Source organism: Rhinichthys klamathensis, unplaced genomic scaffold, assembly GCF_029890125.1.
Source record: "Rhinichthys klamathensis goyatoka isolate OS25496 unplaced genomic scaffold, OSU_Roscu_1.1 h1tg000523l_1, whole genome shotgun sequence".
Taxonomy (NCBI): domain Eukaryota; kingdom Metazoa; phylum Chordata; class Actinopteri; order Cypriniformes; family Leuciscidae; genus Rhinichthys; species Rhinichthys klamathensis.
In genome coordinates, this window is record NW_026607002.1 from 549,390 (window position 1) to 565,181 (window position 15,792).

A 15,792-nucleotide genomic window follows, 5' to 3' on the forward strand; every position below is an offset into this window, starting at 1 on the left:
AAAAACAACCCCACACCATAATCCCCCCTCCACCAAACTTGGCACAATGCAGTCAGGCAAGTAATGTTCTCCTGGCAACCACCAAACCCAGACTCGTTCATCGGATTGACAGACAGAGAAGCGTGATTCGTCACTCCAGATAACACGTCTCCACTGCTCCAGAGTCCAGTGGCGGATGCTCGGCCATAGAAACCCATTCCATGAAGCTCTACGCACTGTTCTTGAGCTAATCTGAAAGGCCACATGAAATTTGGAGTAGGGCTGCACGTTTTCAAGTTTTTCATTAACCGTTAACCGAGGCCCTTAGCGGTTAATACTCGGTTAACCATAGTGTGCGCGCCGCAACCCCGAGATACAGACACACGAGAAAGGGGTAGTTCATTTTTAACACCTTTAATAACTGGTTGGACCACATTTGAAACTAAATTAATTTATAGAAATAAAACGCAATGGTAAGGACAGAGCAGTTATGGTGTGTTCACACCGAACGCAAATTTAATTATTTGCGCGAGTGGATTCCATACAAAGTCAATGCAAAGACGCGAATAGACGCATCATTCGCGCCGGGCGTTGCGAATTGGGCGAGTCCGCGTTTGCCGCGAATGTCTTCCGCGCAAGTTGAAAAATTTGAACTCGAGCGAATGTTCAAGCGTCTAACTAGACGCGATAGACGCGTATTTGACACTCTATTCGCGTTCGGTGTGAACACACCATAATGATGCCCGGGTGTTGGCTGTTGAGATGGTACAACAACGAGGTTGAAGTATATCTAAGCACTGCATTGTAATACTTGCATTTTGCCCCGTCATTCTCGATTTTAAAGTGCTCCCACGCTGTGCTTTTCTTTGCCCGCTGCATATTAGAAAACTGGTCATGACTACTTCTTGTGGAGATTACAAATGTCTGGGAGCGCTCTGGTGGTGCAAAAATGTATTACAACTGAATTCAATGCACGCCATTGACGCCACTTAACCGAGCAAAATGTTTCACTCGGTTACGCAATTTTTAACGGTTAATCGGTTAACCATGGACACCCCTAATTTGGAGGTCTGTAGCTATTGACTCTGCAGAAAGTTGGTGATTTCTGCGCACTGTGTGCCTCTGCATCCGCTGACCCACTCGGTGGTTTTACGTGGCCTACCACTATGTGGCTGAGTTGCTGTTGTTCCCAGTTGACTGTGAAATATTTAGTAGTGAGGAAATTTCACGAATGGACTTATTGCACAGGTGGCAACCTTTCACGGTACCACGCTTGAATTCACTGAGCTCCTGAGAATGACCCATTCTTTCACAAATGTTTGTAGAAGCAGTCTGCATGCCTAGGTGATTGATTTTATACAACTGTGGCCATGGAAGATGAACACCCGAATTCAATGATTTGGTGGGGTGTCCCAATACTTTTGGCAATATAGTGTATGTTTGAACTTTATATAAATTGGAGTATGTTCATGGGTTTCAAAAGGAATTCTAAATTCAAATAAATTCAACATGAGAATGAACCTCATTGGTTTTTGCAGAAGCTCAAACGTGCTGCTTTACATGAGAAAGAACCTCATTGGTTATACCAATCAAGCAGGAGTGTCAATACAAGTACATTGGTTACCAGGTTTGAAGATGCACATGATAATCCACACCGGAGAGAAACCCTTCACATGCCGTCAGTGTGGAAAGAGCTTCACAGGGGCATGTAATCTCAAAAGTCACATGCTGATTCACTCAGGAAAAAGATCATTCGGCTGTGATCAGTGTGACAAGACATTTATTGTGGCAGATCACCTGAAAAGACTTATGAAAATTCATGCAGATGTGGAGCCTCATGTGTGTTTTGTTTGTGGAAAGAGTTTTTTTTTACTGATGGACCATTTAAATCAGCATGAGAGTATTCATACTGGTGTGAGACCTTATATGTGCTTTGACTGTGGGAAGACCTTCACTAGATGCAGTTACTAAAAAACACACCAGAGAGAAACTGCACAAGTGTTCAGCCGTTTCATCAAGTCTATAGACTCATGAGAAAAAGCATTGCCCAAAGTTAAGAAAAGTGAGCAAAGTTCACATTCAGGTCCATCACTTACAAGTAAATAATTTGATATTCAAATTTGACCAAAGCTGAAATTTTAAGAGTATTTCGAGTCATGTGCTAAAATTAGTGGTGAAGTTTGATCGTTTGCCAAAGTAACAGTTCAGAAAACTAGTGTTAATGTGAATTTATGAAGGAAAATGTTTTATATTGAAGAGTTAAATTAATTACATTAATTGTGCATATGAGAATTTGTGAATCAATGGCAAATTTAGTCCATGAAATTAATCATCCACATCATGAACAAATCAATATCGTGATTTTTTTTTGTCCAGCTGTTTAGAGGCTGAAGCATTGAGAACATATTAAAGAGACCTTCTTGCATTGAAATCACACAGAAACTCTGTACATTTTAGACTATGAGAAATAAAAAGGAACAAAACGTATGTGACTTATTTTGTTTAAAGAATTTACCTGTATACCTGAAATAAAGGGGTTAAATATTGTAACACTGATCAAGTAATATATTTTTTAAACAAAAAAAGCCACCAGATGGTTTTCAATTTATATTTAAAGAGGCGTTTACAATTAAGATGAAATAAAATATCCTCAGTGTCTGTGACAAATACCTGTTTTACAGCTGCTATCAGGTGTATAGAGATGAACTAACTTTTACTTTACATGGATTTTGGTCAATAATAAGATAAATATGAAATCTTGCTAAACAAATAACTTAATGAATTATCTTATTACCTTGATTCTTTTTTGGAAGCAGATTCTGTGTAGTTTCATCATCAGAATAATTCTCTCTGTGTTTCTATATGAAGTGAACATTAGCAGTGTCACATATTTCATTCTAGATGGCGTCATTTGTTGTCATCGTCAGTCATTTAAATGTTTCATGGATCAAGAAACAGCTCTAAATCTGCTGTGAGTTATTTATCAGCCTGTGAATCCATTTAAATCTGCGTGTCAGCATTTATTCAGAAATTAGCGTTCAGATCAGCTATATCAATTATTGTTTTTATTTTATACGCCACGATGTGCCAACCAACCTCACTCACATCTTTTTCTACATGATGTTGAGGCTGAGAGGACTAATATTAGTGGCTTCCTCAAGCGGTTAAAACAATGTGACAAAAACACACGCAAACCTGACCCAAATGTTTAAAGTCGCAATTGTTTCCATCTATTTGCATTAGTTTATATTAAGCTGATAACTTTTATGCCTATTATTAGCCGTCGAAGTTGCATATTTAAAGCTGCAGTCGGCAAGTCTGGCAGATTGAGTGGATTTAGGCAAAATTTTGAATGTTTACAACTCTCATGCCCCTCCCCCACTATCAACGGATACCCTCCCACCGAGTTCGTGCTCGTCAGTGCGTGCGCACCAGATTTTCAGTGAACGCGTCCGTCTCATCAGCATCCATCAACACCATGGATTATTTGGAGGTATGCTGTCCTGGCTAATCTACCGATAGATTGCAATTGCTAACGTCATTTATACTCTAAATGAGCTTACTTGATTTTCCGCCATCACTCTTCGTTACTGCACGAACTTCAGGCGTGTGCATGTAATTGTAACGTGCGCGAGGGGTGGCGTGTGCCCGATCTGTGATTGACAGTCAGATCTCACATCCCCCTGCGCTGATTGGACCCGATGATCCGGGAGCTGTGGATTTTTGCAAAAAAAATAACACGCTCCTGGTGGAGTTAGAAGCTTGGGTTTTTTTCTAAAACCACTTTATTTATATTGTTCTGTCAGATTATAGTGTCGATTTCACTGAATATGCTCAAAAACATGTTGCCGACGGCAGCTTTAAAGCTAGTGAACATTGATATGTTCATGCAGCCGACAGAAACATAAATACATCAGAAACTCATTCGATTCAATTCTTTTTTATCACTGCAATGCATATTGTTATTTTGATTAGATAATCATCAAGTGTTCTAATATAGAAGCAAATTAAGTGTGAGACTATACATATTGTCTCTACAGTTGCAATCGAAATTATTCAACCCCCATTGCAAATCAGGTTTGTCAAATTTTACAGACTTTCAGCTGTTTGCAATGAACAAATCAAACAAAGGTTATTGAAAAAGCACAACACAACAAATTGTTCAAGTGGTTTCTCCAAATATAACTGAAAATGCAACGTTTAATGATTCCTGCAGTTTCAACCCCTTCATGGCAAGAATCTTCAATACTTGAAACACCCTTTTGCTGTTATGACCTTCTGCAAACGAGATGTGTAACCGGACACCAGCTTCTGGCAGCGTTTCTGAGGAATCTTAGCTTCAGTAATATTCTTGTGTTTGCATGCTGCAACCACGTTCTTCAAGTCTCACCAGGGATTTTCTATGGTGTTCAAGCCAGGTGACTGTGATGGCCACTGTATACTCTTCCAGGACTTCTTCTTAAACCAAGCCTTGGTGGAATTTGAGTTATGCTTGGGATCATTGTCCTGTTGGAAGGTCCAATGACCGCCAAGCTTCAGCTTCCTCACTGACGGCATGACGTTTTCTCCTAGGATATTTCAATAAATCCATCTTGCCTTCCACATGCTGCAGGTTTTCAGTAGGGATGCACCGAAATGAAAATTCTTGGCCGAAACCGAAAAAGAGGAAAGCAAGGCCGAAAACCGAAACACCGAAAGAAATTATGCCAATTATTAGTACCATTGCATTTATGGCTATGACTGTGTACTAACTTTACTAAAATCAAGGCATTGCAATTGCATAAATTAATATTAAAGTTTCAAAGAATAAATCAATTAAAAATTATGCAAATATTTATTTAGCACATTGCAACAATGCACATTGCACAGTATAAAATAAAATTCAAACTAAAATGTTTAACTTGACCCCACTCATGTGTACATTAAATAATAATGTACAGGCCTACTGGCCTGACAAAAGGTTTTAAAATTAAATGTTCTCTCATAAAAACAAAGGTCAAGTGCATTTTAAAGGACTACTACAAGAAAGTGCCTTCAGAACAAGTGCTTAAAGATACACTCACCTAAAGGATTATTAGGAACACCATACTAATACTGTGTTTGACCCCCTTTCGCCTTCAGAACTGCCTTAATTCTACGTGGCATTGATTCAACAAGGTGCTGAAAGCATTCTTTAGAAATGTTGGCCCATATTGTTAGGATAGCATCTTGCAGTTGATGGAGATTTGTGGGATGCACATCCAGGGCACGAAGCTCCCGTTCCACCACATCCCAAAGATGCTCTATTGGGTTGAGATCTGGTGACTGTGGGGGCCATTTTAGTACAGTGTACTCATTGTCATGTTCAAGAAACCAATTTGAAATGATTCGAGCTTTGTGACATGGTGCATTATCCTGCTGGAAGTAGCCATCAGGGGATGGGTACATGGTGGCCATAAAGGGATGGACATGGTCAGAAACAATGCTCAGGTAGGCCGTGGCATTTAAACGATGCCCAATTGGCACTAAGGGGCCTAAAGTGTGCCAAGAAAACATCCCCCACACCATTACACCACCACCACCAGCCTGCACAGTGGTAACAAGGCATGATGGATCCATGTTCTCATTCTGTTTACGCCAAATTCTGACTCTACCATCTGAATGTCTCAACAGAAATCGAGACTCATCAGACCAGGCAACATTTTTCCAGTCTTCAACTGTTCAATTTTGGTGAGCTCTTGCAAATTGTAACCTCTTTTTCCTATTTGTAGTGGAGATGAGTGGTACCCGGTGGGGTCTTCTTCTGTTGTAGCCCATCCGCCTCAAGGTTGTGCGTGTTGTGGCTTCACAAATGCTTTGCTGCATACCTCGGTTGTAACGAGTGGTTATTTCAGTCAAAGTTGCTCTTCTATCAGCTTGAATCAGTCGGCCCATTCTCCTCTGACCTCTAGCATCAACAAGGCATTTTCGCCCACAGGACTGCCGCATACTGAATGTTTTTCCCTTTTCACACCATTCTTTGTAAACCCTAGAAATGGTTGTGCGTGAAAATCCCCGTAACTGAGCAGATTGTGAAATACTCAGACCGGCCCGTCTGGCACCAACAATCATGCCACGCTCAAAATTGCTTAAATCACCTTTCTTTCCCATTCTGACATTCAGTTTGGAGTTCAGGAGATTGTCTTGACCAGGACCACACCCCTAAATGCATTGAAGCAACTGCCATGTGATTGGTTGATTAGATAATTGCATAAATGAGAAATTGAACCGGTGTTCCTAATAATCCTTTAGGTGAGTGTACAACAATATTTTCTCTGTAGGCCTTTAACATAATAGTGTATCAAAACAAAGACTGCCATAGCCAATATGTTATCTGTAGAACTTTAACAACAACAAATGCACCAAGAATTGCAGATGTGCAAAGTGGATAATAAATATTTAAACACTAGACAAGCCCATTCTACTTCTTGAGGTAAAGTGGCAGATTTTTATTGATGAAGAGTAGCGAATTCGCGTCAAACTAAATGCATCAAATAAAATCATTCACGCGTAATTCGCATCTACCGCACCGCGCAAAACGCCTCATTCGCGCCGCAGGACCTCTCTTTATATTGACTTAACATTGAAATCATTCGCGCCAGACGCTCTATTCGCGTTTGGTGTGATTGCACCATCGGATATACTGAAATAGGCCTACGTCCACACCGCAGACATGTTGCTTCAGACAAGCACGTGCAGGTCGCGGTTTCTGTTTGCGCCATCACAACATTTCGGCCGAAAACCGAAAATGCTCTTTTGGGCCATTTTCGGCTGAAAATTTTCGGTGGCCGAATATTCGGTGCATCCCTAGTTTCCAGTGCCGGAGGAAGCAAAGCAGCCACAGAGCATCACCGAAACACCAACATGCTGAACTGTAGGCAGAGTTCATTTCAGCATATGCTTCATTCTTTTTCCTCCAGACATACCGCTGATCCAGAGGCCTGGAAATTTGCAGTTTTGTGTCATCGCTCCACAGAACAGAATCCCAAAATTTCTGTGGCTAATTTATATGATTTTGAGCAAATTGGAGCCGACTTTTCTTGTGTTTTTAGGTCAGTAGTGGTGTACGTCTTGGAATTCTGGCATGCGTTTAGTATGAGACTTACTCTTCAAGCTGAAACCTCAGGGCCTGTTGCCACCAAGTCTTACTGAAGGTCTTTTGCAGTCACTCAAGGGTTTTTCTGAACCTGCCTTCTCAGAAATCTGCTTGCAGCCATTGATAGCTGCCTTTTCTGCCCCGAGCAGGTAGTGCAACTACTGTTCCTTTAACTTTGAACTTGTAAACTATGCTTCCAACTGTCCCTCTAGGAACATTTAGTGCATTCGCTATCTTTTTGTATCTTGTTTGTGAAGGGCGATGAAATCTTCTCTTAACTTTTTGGACCATTCTTTTGACATAACCATATTTCTAACTCCTCAAGTTACACTCGACAAACCATATTTCTAACTCCTCAAACGGGACACTCGACAAACCTATCCACTTCAGATATTTAGTGTGTTCTAGCTCAAGCACACCTGGTGCAACTAATGAATCCCTTGATTAGTTGCATCAGCTGTGTTTAAGACAACACCTTCATTACGTTGTGCGTCAAGTTCAAGTGTTACTCTTTTTGCGTAAATCTGTGCGTACGGTCGTCTGCTGGAAGCTAGTTATTTAAGCCGATAAAGTTTTAAATATGGATATTTTTCTTACTATCCCTTTAACAAATGGGACTTGCATAGTGTTACCTATGAAATTTACATATTTCTAGGTTATAACTAAAGAAACACATTTGACCTGTAATATTTTAATGTTTAAATTATTTTCTGTAGAATCGTTCTGTAGAACTTCTAATTTTATTATATTCATATTAATATATTTATTTAATTTAGCACATTTTTACTTTGCACTTTTTTACTTTGAGTGTTATGTTTGTTTTTTATCCAGTATCCATTTTTTTAAATATCGGTTGATTAATCGGTCATCGCCAAGTCAGTCAAACCTAGTTATCGTATCGGTAAAATCCACTATCGGTCAACCTGTAAATATTAAAATATTTAATTATTATACATGGTCAGTAGAACAATTGAATGTAAATGGAGAGAATGATGAAATAATTGTTGCTTATTTTAGTGCTGTAATAATGTTATAATGTGGAATAAAGGAACTCGGACTTACATGGGCCATTCTACAGAATTGATGCAAACTGCTGTTCACTCTTAAAAATGATGGGTTAAAAATAACACAACTTGGGTTGTTTTATAACCCAACCGCTGGATCAATATTGCACCAGACCAACAGTAGTTATTTTGACCCAGCAAGATGGGTTGGTCATTTTTAACCCAACATTATGAGTTAAATATTTTACCCAAATGCTGGGTCAAATTAAATACAATTCTGAGTTGATTCAACTACATATTTGTTATATTGTGTACCCAAATGCTGGGTCAAATTAATTACAATTATGGGTTGATTTAACTACATATTTGTTATATAGTGTACCCAAATGCTGGGTCAAATTAATTACAATTCTGGGTTCATTCAACTACATATTTGTTATATAGTGTACCCACATGCTGGGTGTAATGAACCAGCAGAATCAACGGGATCCATTTGCAGCTTTTTATTAGAATCGTCAAACAGGCAAAGATCTACACCAGCAAACAGGGCAAGGGAGAATAGGCAGAGAACAAACCAGATAACAGGCAATGGTCGGGGCAGGCGGCGAGAGGCAAGGTCCAGTAAACAATCCAGGTCAGGGTAGGCAGAGATCGATCAGAAAACGGGGTACACAGTCCAAGGTCAAAGGCAATAAACAATCCACAGGAATAAACGCTCGGTAGTGATAGCCAGGGCAAATCAAGACTTCGCACTGGTGTGGTGCGTGGAAGTGGTTTATATGTGTGTGTGTGAATGAGATGCAGGTGTGTGTGAATGAGATGCAGGTGTGTGCGCAATCAGTCCCAGGTAAGAGGCATGATGGGATTTGGAGTTCGTACAGTTCAATATTCCGGAGATGGCTCCCTCCGGTGGTGCAGAGGAGGCGGTACGGGAGCCTCTTCTGTAACACTGGGTCAAATTAATTACAATTCTGGGTTGATTCAACTACATATTTGTTATATAGTGTACCCAAATGCTGGGTGAAATGAACCCATATGCCAGATTAATTCTAACACATTACAGTACAATTTAAGAAAATAAATTGCAATAGACTACCCATAGCTATAAAACTGTTAAACTACAAACCTATAACAGAATACATGCTAGATTTATGCATATATTATGCAATAAACATTTAACAATACAAAAACAAAACAACAATGGAAGCGATATGAATTAATGTAATAAAATAAAAAAAATTCAAAGATTCCATTGTTGTTTTGTTTTTGCCATTTAATTCGGAATTGTTGTTTTGCTCTGAATGTTTTCCTACCTGAGTGATATGAACTGCACCAGTTCTGCTATATTGTTTAATATATTGTATTTTGTACATTTAACAATACAAAAACAAAACAACAATGGAAGCGATATGAATTAATGTAATAAAATAAAAAAAATTCAAAGATTCCATTGTTGTTTTGTTTTTGTATTGTTAAATGTACAAAATACAATATATTAAACAATATAGCAGAACTGGTGCAGTTCATATCACTCAGGTAGGAAAACATTCAGAGCAAAACAACAATTCCGAATTAAATGGCTGAACATTCAACAGGCCAACAGTCTGCTATTAAGAGCCATTAGCTCTACTTGCAAGCAAGTATTCTACTTTGAATAAACTTTACCATTTTAGACTCTCCTCCTGGCATTTGTGGGGGTATGGTTTGCATGCCTTGGCCTCATGGAGGTACTCCACCATGTTTATTCCAGGCTAAAAAAGAAAAAATACAAGAGAGCAAGTGAGAGAGTGCGAGTGAGGACCAAATGTCTACCGACTACTATAGTAGAATTAAAATATTGACATTGTGAGGACCATTTTCCTGGTCCTCACTAGAGAAATTATTGTTTTATGATAAAGTAGCTTTACAATTTGGAAAATATTCAGTGCATCTCTAATTCAAAAAGTTGAACTGTAATAGTCATTTCATTGCACATAACGAAATATTCCAAACCTTTTTGGATTAAGTCTTGATGGTTATGGCATATAGTTCACATTACAGAAAACAATTTAAAAAAGGATTCAGACCTCAATTGACCTAAAAAGGCATAAATCGATTGATGGATCTATCATTACAATAAACATGCTAAGAAAATGCGGGCGACCCACCTATCTGGCCGATAGGCAGCCGGGTTAGTTGGTCAGATAGGTGGCCCGCAAATGCTTTGTAGATTTCGAAGACTTCTTTAGAGTCAACCTCATAGAGTCAGGTCCAAATGGGTTAAAATACAAAAGTGTCAACCTTCTGATAAATATGTAATTTCTGCACTCAATACTTTGTTGGTGCCTGTTTTAGAACAAATGACTGCATCAGTGCGGTGCGGTACAGAGGTCATCAGCATGTGGCACTGCTGAGGTGTTCTAGAAGCCCAGGATGCTTTGATAGAGCTTGTAGAACGGCTATTTTACGAATACTGTCAGGCTATATTTGATGCCTATAGTATAGTAAAACAACCCTGGATATGCATGTGTGCGTGCACACATTCTTGAGCTCAGATATGTTGATAAAATGAATAAAGTTTCCCATTTAGATGTGCTTGAGGACTTACGGGCTTATGTTCGAGGAAGGCCAAGCTGCATTCCTGAATGGTGTGGCGAACCACTTTTGCACCACGGCCAACTTTGTAAGTTGTAGGTGAAAGCAAGGCTGGCAGCTGCCTCAGGGCGAGTTCCTCAACCCCATCTGTAGGAAGACATAGGTGTCAATACGATGTGGAATGGCATACCTGTGATTCCACTACACTGGAAATGTGTTGACGCTGAGTTTACATGGTGTACTGCACGTAATGCATAAAAAGACTCTTGATACCCCCTGAAATTTGCCTTTTGCACTTAACGCAAGTATAAGCCATCTTCCCAATGAAACTATTAAATACTCAGAAATAATAACAGTGTGTGGAAAACTGAAGAATTGAGCCTCTGATGTCTACATTGATCTTACAAGTCCTCTAAATGTTTTGATGAACTTCAGCCTAGGGCCAGCTCTTGGGATCAACTGGTTGATGGTAGCATCATCTAAAATAATCAAACTCTCCTCATCAATCCCCTCGCCTGAAAGACAAAAATAGAAAACACAAAGACATCCTTGTTTTTACAACAGAGTACAAAACAAAAATGTATGGGTAATTAAATGTAAATTTAAAAAGATATAGTAATAAACATGTAGGCCTATTCCATCATTTGTTATTACAAAATAGAATGAAGCACTGAAAGCCTACAAAAGACATGTGCCCTATTCATCTATTGGAGTCACATCTACTGCTCTTAGATACTGATTAATCACAAGTCATCAATTTGGAATTGTTCTTAAATCAAACAAAAGGGGCTCGTGTAAACGCAGCTAGTGAGCCACGCATCTCACCCCATGCAGTGGAGCACAGAAGCATCATCATGCCCACTCAAACAGCACCTGTCGTGCCCAAGGTCGTGGTGATATTTCCCCCTATAAATTGATTTTATATCTATCCAAACCTTATTAAATAGGTAGGCTATACATCATCATATATGTCAAGTTCTTAATATTAATCGATAAACTATTGTTTGATTTAAGAATAATTCCAAATTGATGACTTGTGATTAATCGGTATCTAAGAGCAGCATCTATGTTATCCTAGTTATCTCAAAATAACAGGATTAAAAAATCTAAATGACATATTTATGTTATGTTATGTTATGTTATGTTAAACATAACATGTTAAACGTTATGTTTTTCCTTCCCCGTTGATGCTTCACACTCCAGTCCAGTTGATGGCGAAAATACACCATTTATTGGCTTGTCAACCGCCATTAAACGCCAGAAGAAAAAGAAGAATCAACAATGTGGATTTCGTAAAGGAAGATCTACGATAGATGCATTAGTGAAAGTTAGCAATGAAGCAGAAAAAGCAATTGGTGTGAAAGAGGTTATGAGTATAGTATTTTTTGATATAGAGAAAGCGTATGATTCTATGTGGAGAGAAGGTTTAATGATTAAAATGCAGAGAATGGGGATTGGTGGAAGACTTTACAACTGGGTTTTAGATTTTTTAACTAATCGGATATTTCGTGTTAAAGTTGGGGATGCTATGTCAGAAGATTTTAATATTATAAATGGTATCCCTCAAGGTAGTGCTATTAGCCCGATTCTGTTTAATATTATGATAAATGATATTTTTATGAACGTTGGTAAAGACATTGGATCGTCACTATATGCAGATGATGGGGCTATATGGAAAAGGGGGAAAAATATTAAACATGTGACAAATAGTATACAGAATGCTATATTGAATATTGAAAGATGGTCGTATGAATGGGGATTTAAAATGTCAATTGAAAAGTCATGCTTCATGCTTTTTACTAGAAAGAAAAGGACAGATACGGTACAACTGAAATTATATGGTCAAAGATTGGAAAGGGTAACAAAGTTCAAATATTTAGGGCTATGGTTTGATGAGAAATGTATATGGAGGAATCATATTAATCAGATTGAAACTAAATGTAAAAAGGTAATAAATCTAATGAGAGCAATTACTGGATATGAATGGGGAGCAGACAAACTCTCACTTATGGATATTTATAGGGCATTAATACGGTCGTGTATAGATTATGGGTGTATAGTATATGGAGCAGCAGCTAAAAGTATTTTGGAAAAACTTGATAAAATTCAGTTCAGAGCCTTAAGAATCAGTATTGGTGCAGTTAAAACAACACCTACTAATGCGCTGCTGGTAGAAGCTGACGAGTTACCTCTTTATTTAAGACGTTCAAAGTTATCATTAGTATATTGGGTAAAGCTAAAAGGATCTGGAGAGGATCAACCCGCTGTAAAGGTGTTAAGTGATTGCTGGGAGTATACACAACAAAGAAAATGTAAAGGTTTTGGTTGGAATATTTCTACAGTAGCTGAGGAATATGGACTAAACAGGGTAGAGTATGGACCAAATACTGTATGGGGTAATGTTCCTCCATGGATATTCCCAGTGATCAAGGTTGACTTTCGTCTTATAGAACTAAAGAGAACATGGGCTGAAAGGGAAGTGGATAATATTGGATGTTTGGTTCATAAATATGTGGGAATTAATTATTATAATTACATGACAATATTTACTGACGGATCTAAAGACCCAAGGAGTGAGCATGTAGGAGTAGGAGTATACATTCCAGAGTTTAATGTTGTAATTTGCAAAAGAATTAATGATGGAGTATCTGTATTTACAGCTGAAATTACTGCTATAATCCTAGGATTACAATGGATAGAAGAGGTGAGGCCGGAGAGAGTTGTAATTTGTTCAGACTCTGCTGCAGCTCTTAGTAGCTTAAACTCAAAAGAAACCTCTAGAGATGATTTATTGTTGGAAATATTTACAACATTATTAAGAATACAAAGAGTTGGAACTGATGTACAGTTTTGTTGGGTTCCTGCTCATGCTGGTGTAGAGGGAAATGAGAAGGCAGATGAGATTGCTAAGAGAGCGTTGAATTTAAACAAGAATGATATTATGAAAGTTCCATTTGGAAAAGGTGAGGCTAAATCATTAATTAATAAGGTAGTGAGGGATTTGTGGCAGAAGAAGTGGGACTCAGATAACAAAGGAAGACACTATTATAATATACAAAAATCAATCACAGTGAAAACATATAAAGGAAAGTGTAGAAAAGAGGAAGTGGCTCTTGCAAGACTAAGACTTGGACATACTGGATTAAAGTCAACTTTGTTTTTAATGGCAAAATGCATTTCTGATAAATGTGACAGTTGTAATGTACCAGAAAATGTTGAGCATGTTATTTTGTGGTGTAATAAGTATAGTGCTGAGAGGATCATTTTACGTGGGAAAATGTACGGATTAGAACGTGGATGGAATTTGGAAGGGATTTTAGGAAGGAATGAGAAGATGAGGGAGTGCTGGGAGGCTCTCTTTCGTTTTCTAAGAAATACAGGATTAGATAATATTATATAGGTTAGATATAGTTGAGTTAGATTCTTTTGCATATTTGTGTGAGTATGTGTGTATACATGTATGTGTATGTAAGTATATGGGTGTATATGTGTAAGTGTGTGTGTGTGTTTAATAATTATTATTATTATTATTAGCAATTTTATATATATATAAGTTGTTGTTGTTTTTTTTTTTTTTTTTTTTAAGACCTGAAGTATGTAAAGCCCTGATATTACACACTCCTGTACAGTAGGTGGCGGTATGCACCTATAAACACTGGTTTGCGATCCGCCATTAAACTGAAAGAAGAAGAAGAAGAAGAATCAACAATAGAAGAAGACGTATGGTGCTCGCTCAGCCACAAGTAAAACATCTTGGTCAAATCTTCAGCTGGAGTCTAACGTGAGTTAGTTTTTATGTTGTACTGATTCATGCTCATTTATCATTTCTGTGCAGAAACGGTGCTTTTCTGGCTGTTCACAACATGTCGCGTCTAAAAATGCGAGGAAAAAGACGGCTGGGCAGTTGAAACAAATGATCAGCTCTCCGATTCTGTCAATTTTATTACAAAATTCAAACAATAAATATACTACCGTTTTGGTTTCGCTGTAACGCCTCAGTTCAAGCAGCACGTGAACCGATTATCTCTTACTCTTTACTAACGTTACTACTACTAGGTAGGCTAATAGTAAATAAACACGAATCAACAATAGGTATGTTGAAGGATACAGTACAACTTACCGAAATGTACTTGCCGTTCATAATATTGATTAATCAGTGTTTTTCAACCGCGGAATGAGGTCAATTAAACGAGAACAATAACGTTACGTTTACCTCGGGAAAGCCATTTGATGACCAAAGCGCGTAAAATATATGCGTTTTATTACATATTTGTTAGGCTATAGTTTTACTTGGGCTATATTATTAAAATATATTAACGTTGTTATTATAATAAAAATGAATTATATCGAATTTGAGTTAATATTTTTAACATTTAAAAACATACCATCGTCCCGAGATAACAGCAGAAAAGCAGATGGGAAATAATTAGCATAGCTGCTGTTCATAATATTAATGCATTCGATCTGATTCAACAGTAGTATAAAAGGTAAGCATTATGTGAATGTTTGGCTAAAAAGATGCGTCTTTAATCTAGTTTTAAACTGGGACAGCGAGTCTGAGCCTCGAACAATATCAGGAAGGCTATTTCAGAGTTTGGGTTAGAGTTTCAGAGCATTTTACTCTCGCTTTCAAATTAGCACCAATTCGGGAGCAGCAATTCCTTGGTGGCTTCATTATTATTCTTAATGAAAAACACAACAACATCTATATTTGTTTTTTGCTGTTGTTTTCTTTATGTACTTATTTGTATTGCATTGTTTGCTTAATAAAAAAAAAACCCACAACAACAAAGCAGTACAATGACAAACTCGCTTAAAGGTGCTCTAAGCGATATCACATGTTTTTTAGGCCAAAAAATTTTTTGTCACATACAGAAAACATCTCCTCACTATCCGCTCGCTGCCTGTCCCCTGAACACACTAACAAAACACGGTCTCTATAGACACCCCAGGCTCCACAAACGGCAACTAGGCTTGCTACGATACTCGGTGTTACCGGTGTAACATCTCTTGCCCGCCGCGGCACCGCTCCCCACTGTCGATTTGATTTTTTTTTTTATAAAATGATTTAGTTCAGTTAAGCCTGGAACACACCAAGCTGACGGTCGGCCGTCGGGCAGT

The 15,792-nt window shown here is 38.2% G+C and overlaps 1 protein-coding gene across 4 annotated transcripts in view; it reads left to right on the plus strand.

The window, feature by feature from the left end:
* The window catches only part of LOC130073050 (zinc finger protein 239-like), an 84,538-nt gene that overhangs the window by 12,258 nt on the left and 56,488 nt on the right, over positions 1–15,792 (plus strand). For 2 of the 4 annotated variants that reach the window (XM_056238455.1, XM_056238457.1), the window contains exon 1: positions 14,412–14,452. The exons of the other annotated variants lie outside the window; for them this stretch is intronic. The gene's annotated coding sequence lies outside the window, so the exon portion shown is untranslated. Of the gene's footprint in view, positions 1–14,411; positions 14,453–15,792 lie in introns of those variants that run through there. 4 annotated transcript variants of the gene reach the window in all.